We start from the raw sequence: 10,943 nt of genomic DNA, 5'->3' as shown, positions 1-10,943 counted from the left end.
TGTATCCACGAAAATAATAATGTAGAAATATGTTCATTGGTGTGAAAAGATGTTCACTTAATATTATTAAATGAAGTAAAACAAAAATACAAAATATTTTTTTATTTTTAATTGTGGTAAAATACACATAATATCAAATTTCCCATCTTAATCATTTTTAAGTGTACAGTTCAGTAGTGTTAGGTACATTCAGACTATTGAGCAACAAGTCTCTAGAACTCTTTTCATCTTGCAAAACTAACAGTCTGTACCTATCAAAAATTCCCCATTTTGGCCAGGTGTGGAGGCTGACGCCTTGTAATCCCAGCACTTTGAAAGGCCGAGGAGGGTGAATCACGAGGTCAGCAGTTTGAGACCAGCCTGACCAACATGGTAAAACCCTGTCTTTATTAAACATACAAAAAAAAAAATAGCTGGGCATGGTGGTAGGCGCCTGTAATCCCAGCTACTTGGGAGGCTGAGGCAGGAAAATCACTTGAACCCAGGAGGTGGAAGTTGCAGTGAGCCGAGATCATTCCACTGCACTCCAGCCCGGGTGACAGTGTGAGACTCCATCTCAAAAACAGCACAAAAAACTGCCCAGCACAGTGGCCCATGCCTGTAATCCCAGCACTTTGGGAGGCCGAGGCAGGTGGCTCACCTGAGGTTGGGAGTTTGAGACCAGCCTGACCAACATGGAGAAACCCCATCTTTACTAAAATACAAAATTAGCTGGGTGAGGTGGCACATGCCTGTAATCTCAGCTACTCGGGAGACTGAGACAGGAGAATGGCTTGCACCTGGGAGGCGGAGGCTGCAGTGAGCCGAGATTGCACCATTGCACTCCAGCCTGGGCAACAAGAGTTAAACAAACAAACAAACAACAACAACAACAAAACCTCTCCATTTCTCCCTCCCCACTTCCCTGGCGACTATTATCCTGCTTTTGTCTCTATAAGTTACTCTACACTAGGTATCTCATATAAAGAGGATCATGCCATATTTGCCTTTTTGTGACTGGCACATTTCACTTAACATAATGTCCTCAAGGTTCGTTCATGTTTTATCACGTGTCTGAAGCTCCTTCCTTTTTAAGACTGAGTAATATTCCATTGTATGAATATACCACATTGTGTTTATCCATTCACCCATTAATGGACATTTAGGTTGTTTCTTCCTTTTAGCTATTGTGAATAATGTTTCTATAAACAGAGGTGTACAAATATATCTTCAAGACCCTGCTTTCAATGTCTTTGGATATATACCCAAAAATGGAATTGCTGGATGGTATGGTAATTGTTTTTTTAATTTTTTGAGTAACCATCCACCTGTTTTCTCTAAAGACCGCATTGTTTTACATTGCCATCAGCAGTGCACAAGGGCGCCTCCTCATCATCACCAACACCTGTTATTTTCTGTTATTGACAGTAGCCATCCTAATGGGTGTGAGGTGGTATCCCATTTTAGGTTTGCTTTGTTAGAAATGCATTTTTATTGTAGAAATTATTGGCACTCAGTATATGTGGACTGGCTAAAATATTTTATAGAGACATTCCTGAATATAAAATAATATTCAACGATTCCATTAAAAGTAAGAAAAGGGGCCAGGCGCGGTGGCTCACGCCTGTAATCCCAGCACTTTGGGAGGCCGAGGCGGGTGGATCACGAGGTCAAGAGATCGAGACCATCCTGGTCAACATGGTGAAACCCCGTCTCTACTAAAAATACAAAAAATTAGCTGGGCATGCTGGCGCATGCCTGTAATCCCAGCTACTCAGGAGGCTGAGGCAGGAGAATTGCCTGAACCCAGGAGGCGGAGGTTGCGGTGAGCCAAGATTGCGCCATTGCACTCCAGCCTGGGTCACAAGAGCGAAACTCCGTCTCAAAAAAAAAAAAAAAAAAAGGAAAAAGTAAGAAAAGGACACAGAGACATTCCTCCAAATAAGATATTCAAATAGGGGATAAACACATGAAAAGATGCTTGACATCACTAATTATTAGGTAATGCAAATCAAAACCACAATGAGATACCACCTCACACTCATTAGGATGGCCAGTATAAAAATTTTTCTAAAAAACAAAATAAGAAGTGTCGGTGAGGATGTGGAGAAATCAGAACCCATGTGTACTGCTGATGGTAACGTAAAGTGTTTCAGCCATTGTGGAAAACAGTATGGTGGCTTCTCAAAAAATTAAACATAGAATTACCATATAATCCAGCAACTGCACTTCTGGGTATATCCTCCAGGGAACTGAAAGCAGAGACTCCAACAAATATTTGTATACTCATATTTATAGCATCTTTGTTCTCAATAACCAAACAACCCAATTGAATTGAATTGATGAACTGAACTATTCTAAATTTGAAACAACCCAAGTGTCCACTGACAGATGAATAAACAACAAAATGTGGTATGTACGTACAATGGTATATTATTCAGGCTTAGAAATGAATGAAATTCAGACACATGGAGCAACATTGATGAATCTTGAAGGTACTATGCTAAATGGAATATGCAAGATGCAAAATGACAGATACTGTATGATTTTGCTTATATGAGCTACCTAGTAGTCAAATTCATAGAGATGGAAAGTAGAATGGTCATGCCAGGGCTAAGGGAAAGGGAAAATGAAGAGTTACTGTTTAATGATTTCAGAGTCGGTTTGGTTTGGGACATTGGAAAAGTTCTGGAGATAGATCATGTTGACAGTTGCACAATGTAAATGTACTTTATGTCACTGAACTGTGCGGTTAAAATGTTACATTATATGTTATGCATATTTTACCACTATTGCAAGAAATCTGTTTAAAAAAGGAACCTCTTCAATTTACCTGAGGCGACCAGAGGTTGCAGAGTCTCTCATATTCTCAAGCCTTACATTTTGCCCTTGGACTATCAGAGTTAGAATAATAAAGTCTAATCCCTATATTGTTCAGCTGAAGAAATAGTGGCTCAGAAATATATCTTTCTTGGAATATCAAATCAAGTCAATTTCTTGAGCACTTACGATGTGTGATGATTAATTTTACATGTCAACTTGGCCAGGTTATAGTACCCAGTTGTTTGGTCAAACATCAGTCTAGATGTTGCTGTAAAGATATTTTAAAAGATATGGTTAACCATAGAATATTATGCAGCCATAAAAAACGATGAGTTCATGTCCTTTGTAGGGACATGGATGAACCTGGAAACCATCATTCTCAGCAAACTGACACAAGGGCAGAAAATCAAACACCACATGTTCTCACTCATAGGCAGGTGTTGAACAATGAGAACACATGGACACAGGGAGGGGAGCACTACACGGGTCTGTTGGGGGGAAATAGGGGAGGGAGAGCATGGGGAGGGGAGTTGGGAAGAGATAGCATGGGCAGAAGTGCTAGATGTGGGTGATGGGGAGGAAGGCAGCAGATCACACTGCCACGTGTGTGCCTATGCAACAATCTTGCATGTTCTTCACATGTACCCCAAAACCTAAAATGCAATAAAATTAAAAAAAAAAAGATATGGTTAACATATAAACCAGGAGGCATGACTATACTTTCAGGGATCATTTCTATAGTTTGTTACATATAAACCAGGAGGCTTTGAATAAAGCAGATTACCCTTTATAATATGCGTGGGCCTCATTTAATCAGTTGAGGGCTTTAAGAAAAATAACTGAGCTCCCCCAAAGAGGAAGGGATTCTTCCTCCAGACCACATTCAGACTCATGACTGCACTAGCAGCCCCTTCTGGAAATTGCATTCTGCTGGCCTGCCTTGCAGATTTTGACTTGCCAGCCCCACAATCGCGTGAGCAGATTCTTCAAAATAAATCTCTTTCATTGGCCCTATTTATCTGGAGAAACATGACTTATCACCATAGAAAGAGCCCCAGGGAAGTACAAGTGGTTCAGACTGGTTCGCTGGCCACTTACCAGACTCTAAACTAGAGCAGTTGTTTGGTTCACAGCCATGTAATTCGCGACATTGCTTGGGAATAAGTGGTTTTCCTGACACATTCAGCTTTTGGAGTGTCAATTTTAAAGGACCATAAGCCCAAACCAAAATTAAACCGTTTGAATTTACTGTTCTTGCCACTGTGCCACACTGCTCCTCTTAGATAGGAAATAGCCTCACCAAAACTTAGGCAGTTTATTGCTGACGCGTCCCACCTGTTGTCCTCACAGTGAATGCCATGTGTTTGTCAAGTTCACTTGGATTCCTCCTACACATTCACACTCTTGTATTCTGGGAATTAAGATGAGGAAAAGTATCCTCTTCCTCACCAGCGACTGCTAGAGTCTGCTTCCTTTAGTAAACAATGTCAGTGCAGTGAACGTTCTCAGTAAAGCCCTCTGGATGCATTCTTTGCCTCTGTAGAGTCAAAGAAAAATAACCGAAATGTGCAATCTCAGCATTTTTCTGTATAATATTATCAGTGCTTAGTCTCGTCCATGGAGATCCTGTGTGGATGGCCACAAAACAGGATGCATTTTTGTCTTAAAAAATGAGCTGATACTTACATAATGAAAATTGCATATTGGTTAGGATTTCAGTTCCTTTTCCCTTCTCCATGAGCTCCATTCTAACAAACCAAACCAAACCAAACCAAACCAAACAAAATGAAATGGAAAAATTGAAGGAAAATATTTGAACAATTAAGGTTTGGGACACACACACAACTTTTTTTTTTTTTTTTTTTAAGATGGAGCCTCTCTGTTGTCCAGGCTGGAGTATAGTAGTATGATCTCAGCTCACTGCAACCTCCATCTCCCAGGTTCAAGCAATTTCCCTGTCTCAGTCTCCCGAGTAGCTGGGACTATAGGCATGCGCCACCATGCCCGGCTAATTTTTTTTGTCTATTTAGTAGAGATGGGATATCATCATATTGGTCAGGCTGGTCTCGAACTCCTGACCTCATGATCTGCCCACCTCAGGCTCCCAAAGTGCTTAGATTACAGATGTGAGTCACTGCACCAGGCCCACACACACAACTTTCATTGAATTCACTTTATGTTGCTTTCAAACAACAACAGCTTTTTGATCCCATCTTTCTGATTACAGTCTCTTTCCCTCTTCCATCATGACTACTAGCTCCTGGTTCAGCCATGGGTGATGAAGCCAATGGTTTAATGGGGTTCTCAAAGGATAAAAGGAGACACCACTCAAACCAAGAGGTAGAGAAGACTCCATGAGACAAAAAGCAAGCACTGTTTCAAGTAGCTAAGTGGTGAATCACATTTGCAGAAAGCAAAGAGAACTGGAGGTAGGAATTAAAAAGCTGAGACCCAAAGCTAGAATCCAGGAGGAATCGGATAAAGTGACCAGCTAAAATGCATCCTCGTTTTCCTAGCTTTGCTTTGTGGTAGGTGCATTTACTGTAGAGTAAAGGGCTTTTTGAAGAATGAAAGAAGGAAAACTAGACGTGTCTTATTCTGCTTTCCTTATCTTCTCTGCAATTTCCTGCTAGCACCCCCACCCTTAGCTACCACCCACCCCCATCCTAATCCAATCAGTAGACTGGCAAGGCTCATTCCTCATGCATCACTTGGTGTAGAACTAGGTTAGACAGCTGTGAAAACCTAGAGGCTCCCTTGTGATACTGATTTGCCTTTTCCTGATTCAACTGTGTTGTTGCCTTGTGGTATTCCCCTGAGTCCAAAGTGAAGGCTTGGGATGATTCCTGTAATTTTTTTTTTAAGGTGAAAAATGTCTTTGTGATAAAGATGCAGGACCAACTGTTAAAGTTCATGTGAGGGTCTGTTTTTAGGAGACAAAATGTCTCCAAGATACTTGTAAAAGTCCAAGAGGGAAGGCAAAACAACAATCATGAAGGTGTGGAAGACAGGAAAAAGGATACTGGAGCTGGGAAAAATATGATGAAGCCCTTCAGGCTTTTATTCCCAAGATACTTGTGGATAAGATCCTATAGAGCTGCTATATGGGGATTATAAATTTGGCTTTAAACACTTTAGGAGCCAAGCTAAAATGGGATCATATAATGAATTACATGACTCAGGGAACGGTGGTTAGAACAAAAGTACTGTTGCTCTTGAAACAGAGATTAGAGACAAATCTATTCTCCCACCACCCTTATCACCCACTCACAGCTCTCCCTGGGTACAAAATGAAGGCCGCTGAGGCTGACTGCAGTGGATTATGCCTATAATCCCAGCACTTTGGGAGGCTGAGGCAGGAGGATTGCTTGAGTCCCAGAGTTGGAGACCAACCTGGACAACACAGCCAAATTACCCCTGGGGTAGTGACGCATGCCTGTAGTCCCAGATGCTTGGGAGGCTGAGGCAGGAGGATCACTTGAGCCCAGGAGGTTGAGGTTGCAGTGAGCCATGGTCATGCCACTGCACTGCACTCCAACCAGGGTGACAGAGAGAGCCCATCTCTAAAAATAAAAATTAAACAGCAACATCAATACTCTGCAGTAGTGTTTCTAACCACATTTTCTAATGTTCTTACATTGTAAGCACCAACTTTCTCCAAAGACTGGGACTGTAGGGATACAAGATGAAACCATAAGCTTGCCTTCAAGAATTTTCACTTTAAAGAGAAGGGGGAATATATTATTATTTAATTGATGGAAGGGATTGAATAGATGGCTTCGGGTGTGCATTTCTGTAGCAGAGAGACTTTTTCACATTTGAAGTAGGATGCACATGATCTGTCTACGGTGCAGTTCTGCACAGAGATCTGCAGCCACTCCAGGACGTGTCTTCTGGAAAACATGAAGTGTCTAAGAGAGAAATGGCCTGTGAAAGGGATCAAATGTACCTCTGTTGGGGTTACAATAATTCATCCTTATGAGAAAAGCGTGAAACCCATGAAACCAGATCGTGGCTCCTCAGTGAAACATGGAGACGAGCATTAACTCCCAGGGAAGAGATCACAGGGAAAGGCAGAGTGAAAGGTTGATGGCCCATGTCCCAGGACCGGGGAGAGCAGCTGCATCACAGAAAAACACTAGGGACTTGCCCGGGAGATGCTGCCCCGCTGCAGAAGACACATTCCTTCAGCATGAACAATAGCAGCACCTTGCTGGGGTAAGGGAGAGAGGCAAACAAGGAAAGACTTAATTCTAGGGAAACTTTCTTGAGTGAGTACCATCATATTTATTTCCTCCATGGTAAAGTGCTTTTCAAATTAGCTGCCACACCTGGCTAATTATTGTTTTTTTAATTATTTTATTTTTTGAGACAGAGTCTCTCTATGCCACCCAGACTGGTGTGCAGTTGCCCAATCTCGAGTCACTGCAGCCTCCACCTCCCAGATGCAAGTGATTCTCCTGCATCAGCCTCCTGTGTAGCTGAGACTACAGGTATGCACTACCAGGCTTTGCTAATTTTCTTTTTCTTTTTTTTTTTTTTTTTGAGATGGGGTTTCACTCATGTTACCCAGGCTGGAGTGCAATGGCCCGATCTTGGCTCACCGCAACCTCCACCTCCTGGGTTCAGGCAATTCTCCTGCCTCAACCTCCTCAGTAGCTGGGATTACAGGCACGCGCCACCATGCCCAGCTGATTTTTTGTATTTTTAGTAGAGACGGGGTTTCACCATGTTGACCAGGATGGTCTCGATCTCTTGACCTCGTGATCCACCCGCCTCGGCCTCCCAAAGTGCTGGGATTATAGGCTTGAGCCACCGCGCCCGGCCTTGCTAATTTTCTTTTCTTTTTTTTTTTTTTGTAGAGACAGGGTTTCACCATGTTAGCCAGCTGGACTTCAACTCCTGACCTCAAGTGATCTGCTCACCTCGTCCTCCTCAATAAATATTCATTTATTTATTTTTGAGACAAGATTTCACTCTGTCACCTAGATTGCAGTGCAGTGGCGCAATGACAGCTCACTGCAGCCTCCATCTCCCTGGCTCAGGTGATCCTCCCACCTCACACACCTGAATAGCTGGGACTTCAGTCTCTCACCACCATGCCTGGCTAATTCTCATTTTTGTTTCTGTTTTGTAGAGACAAGGTCTTGCTATATTTCCCAGAGTGGTCTCAAACTTACTGAACTTAGACATAGTATGACACCATAAGCACCATTACCTGAAAAAGCTATTAAAATATTCCTCCAATACACAGAGGCTGAGTTTTCTTCACAAACTTCCACTAAAACAAGATACTACAACAGGCCGAGTGCAGCAGCAGAGTGAATATGAGAATCCAGCTGCTTTCTATTAAGCTCGATATGAAAGAGATCTGTAAACTGTAAACGACATCACTCTCCTCACTACATTTTCGTTTTGTTTTGGAAAATACATGTTTCATAAACTGTGTTATTTATATTAACATGTAATACGTTACTTTCATATGAATAAATAATGTAAGAATTTCTCACTATTATTATTTTATTATTTTATTTCTGGATTGCGGTGGCATGATCTCAGCTCACTGCAACCTCACCTCCTAGGTTCAAGCAATTCTCCTGCCTCAGCCTCCCAACTAGCTGGGATTATAAGCATGCACAACCATGCCCAGTTAATTTTTGTATTTTTAATAGAGATGGGGTTTCTTCATGTTGGCCAGGCTGGTCTCAAACTGCTGACCTCAAGTCCCTCCAAAGTGCTGGGATTATAGGCATGAGCCACCATGCCCAACCCTGAGTATTATTTGTGAATATAGTAAATATCGATAACTCACATTTAAAAAGCCATTTGGAATTCTCAATTTTTAAAAAAGTAGGTAGGTTCTGAGTCCAAAATATTTGAGAACAATATTTTGAGAACATATCAGATGTAGATTGGGCCTAAGGGAACTCACCAGTGGCTCCACTGTAAATGAGGTATTTTCTTCTCACTTTTCTCTATACTTCAGGTCCAAGTTCACCAGAATGAAGCAAAATAGAAAAACTAAATGGGGCTGGGCGCGGTGACTCATGCCTGTAACCCCAACACTTTGGGAGACCGAGACAGGTGGATCGTTCGAGTCCAGAAGTTCAAGATCAGCCCGGACAACATGGTGACACCCCTCTCTACAAAAAATACAAAAGTTAGCCGTGTGTGGTGGTACACCTGTAGTCCCAGCTACTTGAGAGACTGAGGTGGGAGGACTACCTGAGCCTAGGGAGGCCGAGACTCCTGTGAGCCATGATTCTGCCACTGCACTCCAGCCAGGGTGACAGAAGGAAACCCTGTCTCAGAGAAAAAAAAAAAATACATATATATATATGTATATGTATATATGAAAGAAATGGCTAACATTTACTGGTGTGTCTTCATGCCATAGAGCATTGACTCTCATTTTCACCTCAGAACTATTGTTCAAGGCAACAATTAATCAATCTCATTTAGATAGAAGGAGGAGCAGGCTCATAATAATTAGTTAATTTGACCAGGGTCACACAGCTGGTAAGTGGATAAAGCACCAAATTTCTCAGCATTTCCCACAAGACCAGGATGCATCTGATGATTATTAGAAATCTTTAGGTCCAAAATACTTTTGCCTGAAATATAGGTACAATCGAGGTAAAATACGGCTTTAATTTGTTTGAATTATCTCAATAACTATCTTGGTATGGCTACCTTCCTGAGCCGGGGAAGACAATGGCATCACAGAGGGTCCCAAATTTCCTGCAAAATTCTATAAAGCAGCTGGGCCTCTCTTTAAACTTCTTGGTATAAATCCTCTTCCAAAGGAAAAGAATGGTTGGAGTTTTTTTTTTCTTTTCCTTCTGTTTTTGTTCTGGCATTCTTTTGTGAGTATGGAACTGATTACTAAATAGGGTCAAACAGCTAGAGTCGGGCTTCCTGTGTGAATGTGAACAGTGCTGATTTCCAGCCTTGCATTTGATATGCTATCTGTGGCAGCTGTGCCCGATGTTGAAGTTTCAGATGGCTTCCTTCAATTTCCTGTATTGTTATAATGGTGGCTGTGTGTGCACATGTGCATGTGTGGGCAGAGAAAGCACTGGAGACAGAAGAGAGGATGTTTCTCTGTGTTTACTTGGACTTTGTGAAACGTTTTTAGTTAGATATTGAGAGGGCCCCATGTTTTAATGGAAAGAGCCCTGGTTAGCAAAAATGAAGGGTCACTTTTGTCTGCCACTAATTGCCTGTGTGGTTTTTGGCAAATATTTAGTCCTCGGGCCCAATTCTGCTTCCTTATAAGGCCCCTTCCAGCTATGAAATTTTGTAACTCTGGTTTCTACTCAGAGCTTTGCTTTCCAACTTCCCCCACTTTGCTGTTCTAAAATGTTTGTTTTTCCTCCTTCTGGTTTTACTTTCCATGACGTTTTTGTTCTCTTCCACTTCTCATTACTATCCCATAGCTTTTTGCATTTAAGTTCTTCTAGAAAAGTCCCTCCATCCTCAGCTCTTATTTTTTAGCTTCCATTGTCCCTGAAAAGAATGTTACAAATGTTCGACTTTATCTTGGAAAGAAGATCCACAATGTGTTGGCTTCCTGTTTCCTTGCTGGGGTGTCTAGAGCTTGGAGATTGGACTGTGGGCCAGGATTCCCCGCTAAGCCTTGTATGAGATAGTTCAGAGCTTCAGGGCTGGCAGTCACTTCTCTATCTCTGCTCTATTGTTATTAAACTCAGCTTTAAATATGCAGGATAGGCAGGGCGCTGTGGCTCACCCCTGTAATCCCAGGCCGAGGCAGGCAGATCAAGAGGTCAGGAGTTCAAGACCAGCCTGACCAACATGGTGAAACCCCGTCTCTGCTAAAAATTACAAAAATTAGTCGGGCGTGTAAGTGCATGCCTGTAGTATCAGCTATTCGGGAAGCTGAGGAAGGAGAATCACTTAAACTCTGGAGGCAGAGGTTGCAGTGAGCCGAGATCAGGCCACTGCACTACAACCTGGGCGACAGAGATAGACTCCGTCTCAAAAAAAAAAAAAAAAAAAGGCAGGATAATGGCATATTTAATTCATCTGCTTTTATGGTCCAATATGAACGTTTAAAAGGGAACCAGGAGGTGAAACTTTCCGTTTTTCATAAGCCCCCAGAGCCCCACAAGTGGGTCTAG

General features: G+C 42.1%; 1 pseudogene; it reads left to right on the top strand.

Moving 5' to 3' along the window:
• Positions 1-3,512: 3,512 nt before the first annotated feature.
• LOC116558532 lies at positions 3,513-3,626 on the top strand (annotated as a pseudogene).
• The last annotated feature ends 7,317 nt before the right edge of the window (positions 3,627-10,943 follow it).

Source organism: Sapajus apella, unplaced genomic scaffold (genome assembly GCF_009761245.1).
Source record: "Sapajus apella isolate SASKATOON/1434 unplaced genomic scaffold, GSC_monkey_1.0 scaffold21, whole genome shotgun sequence".
NCBI classification, from domain to species: Eukaryota; Metazoa; Chordata; class Mammalia; order Primates; family Cebidae; genus Sapajus; species Sapajus apella.
Note: the sequence above shows the minus strand (reverse complement) of the source record. Positions and strands in the feature narration are given on the sequence as shown.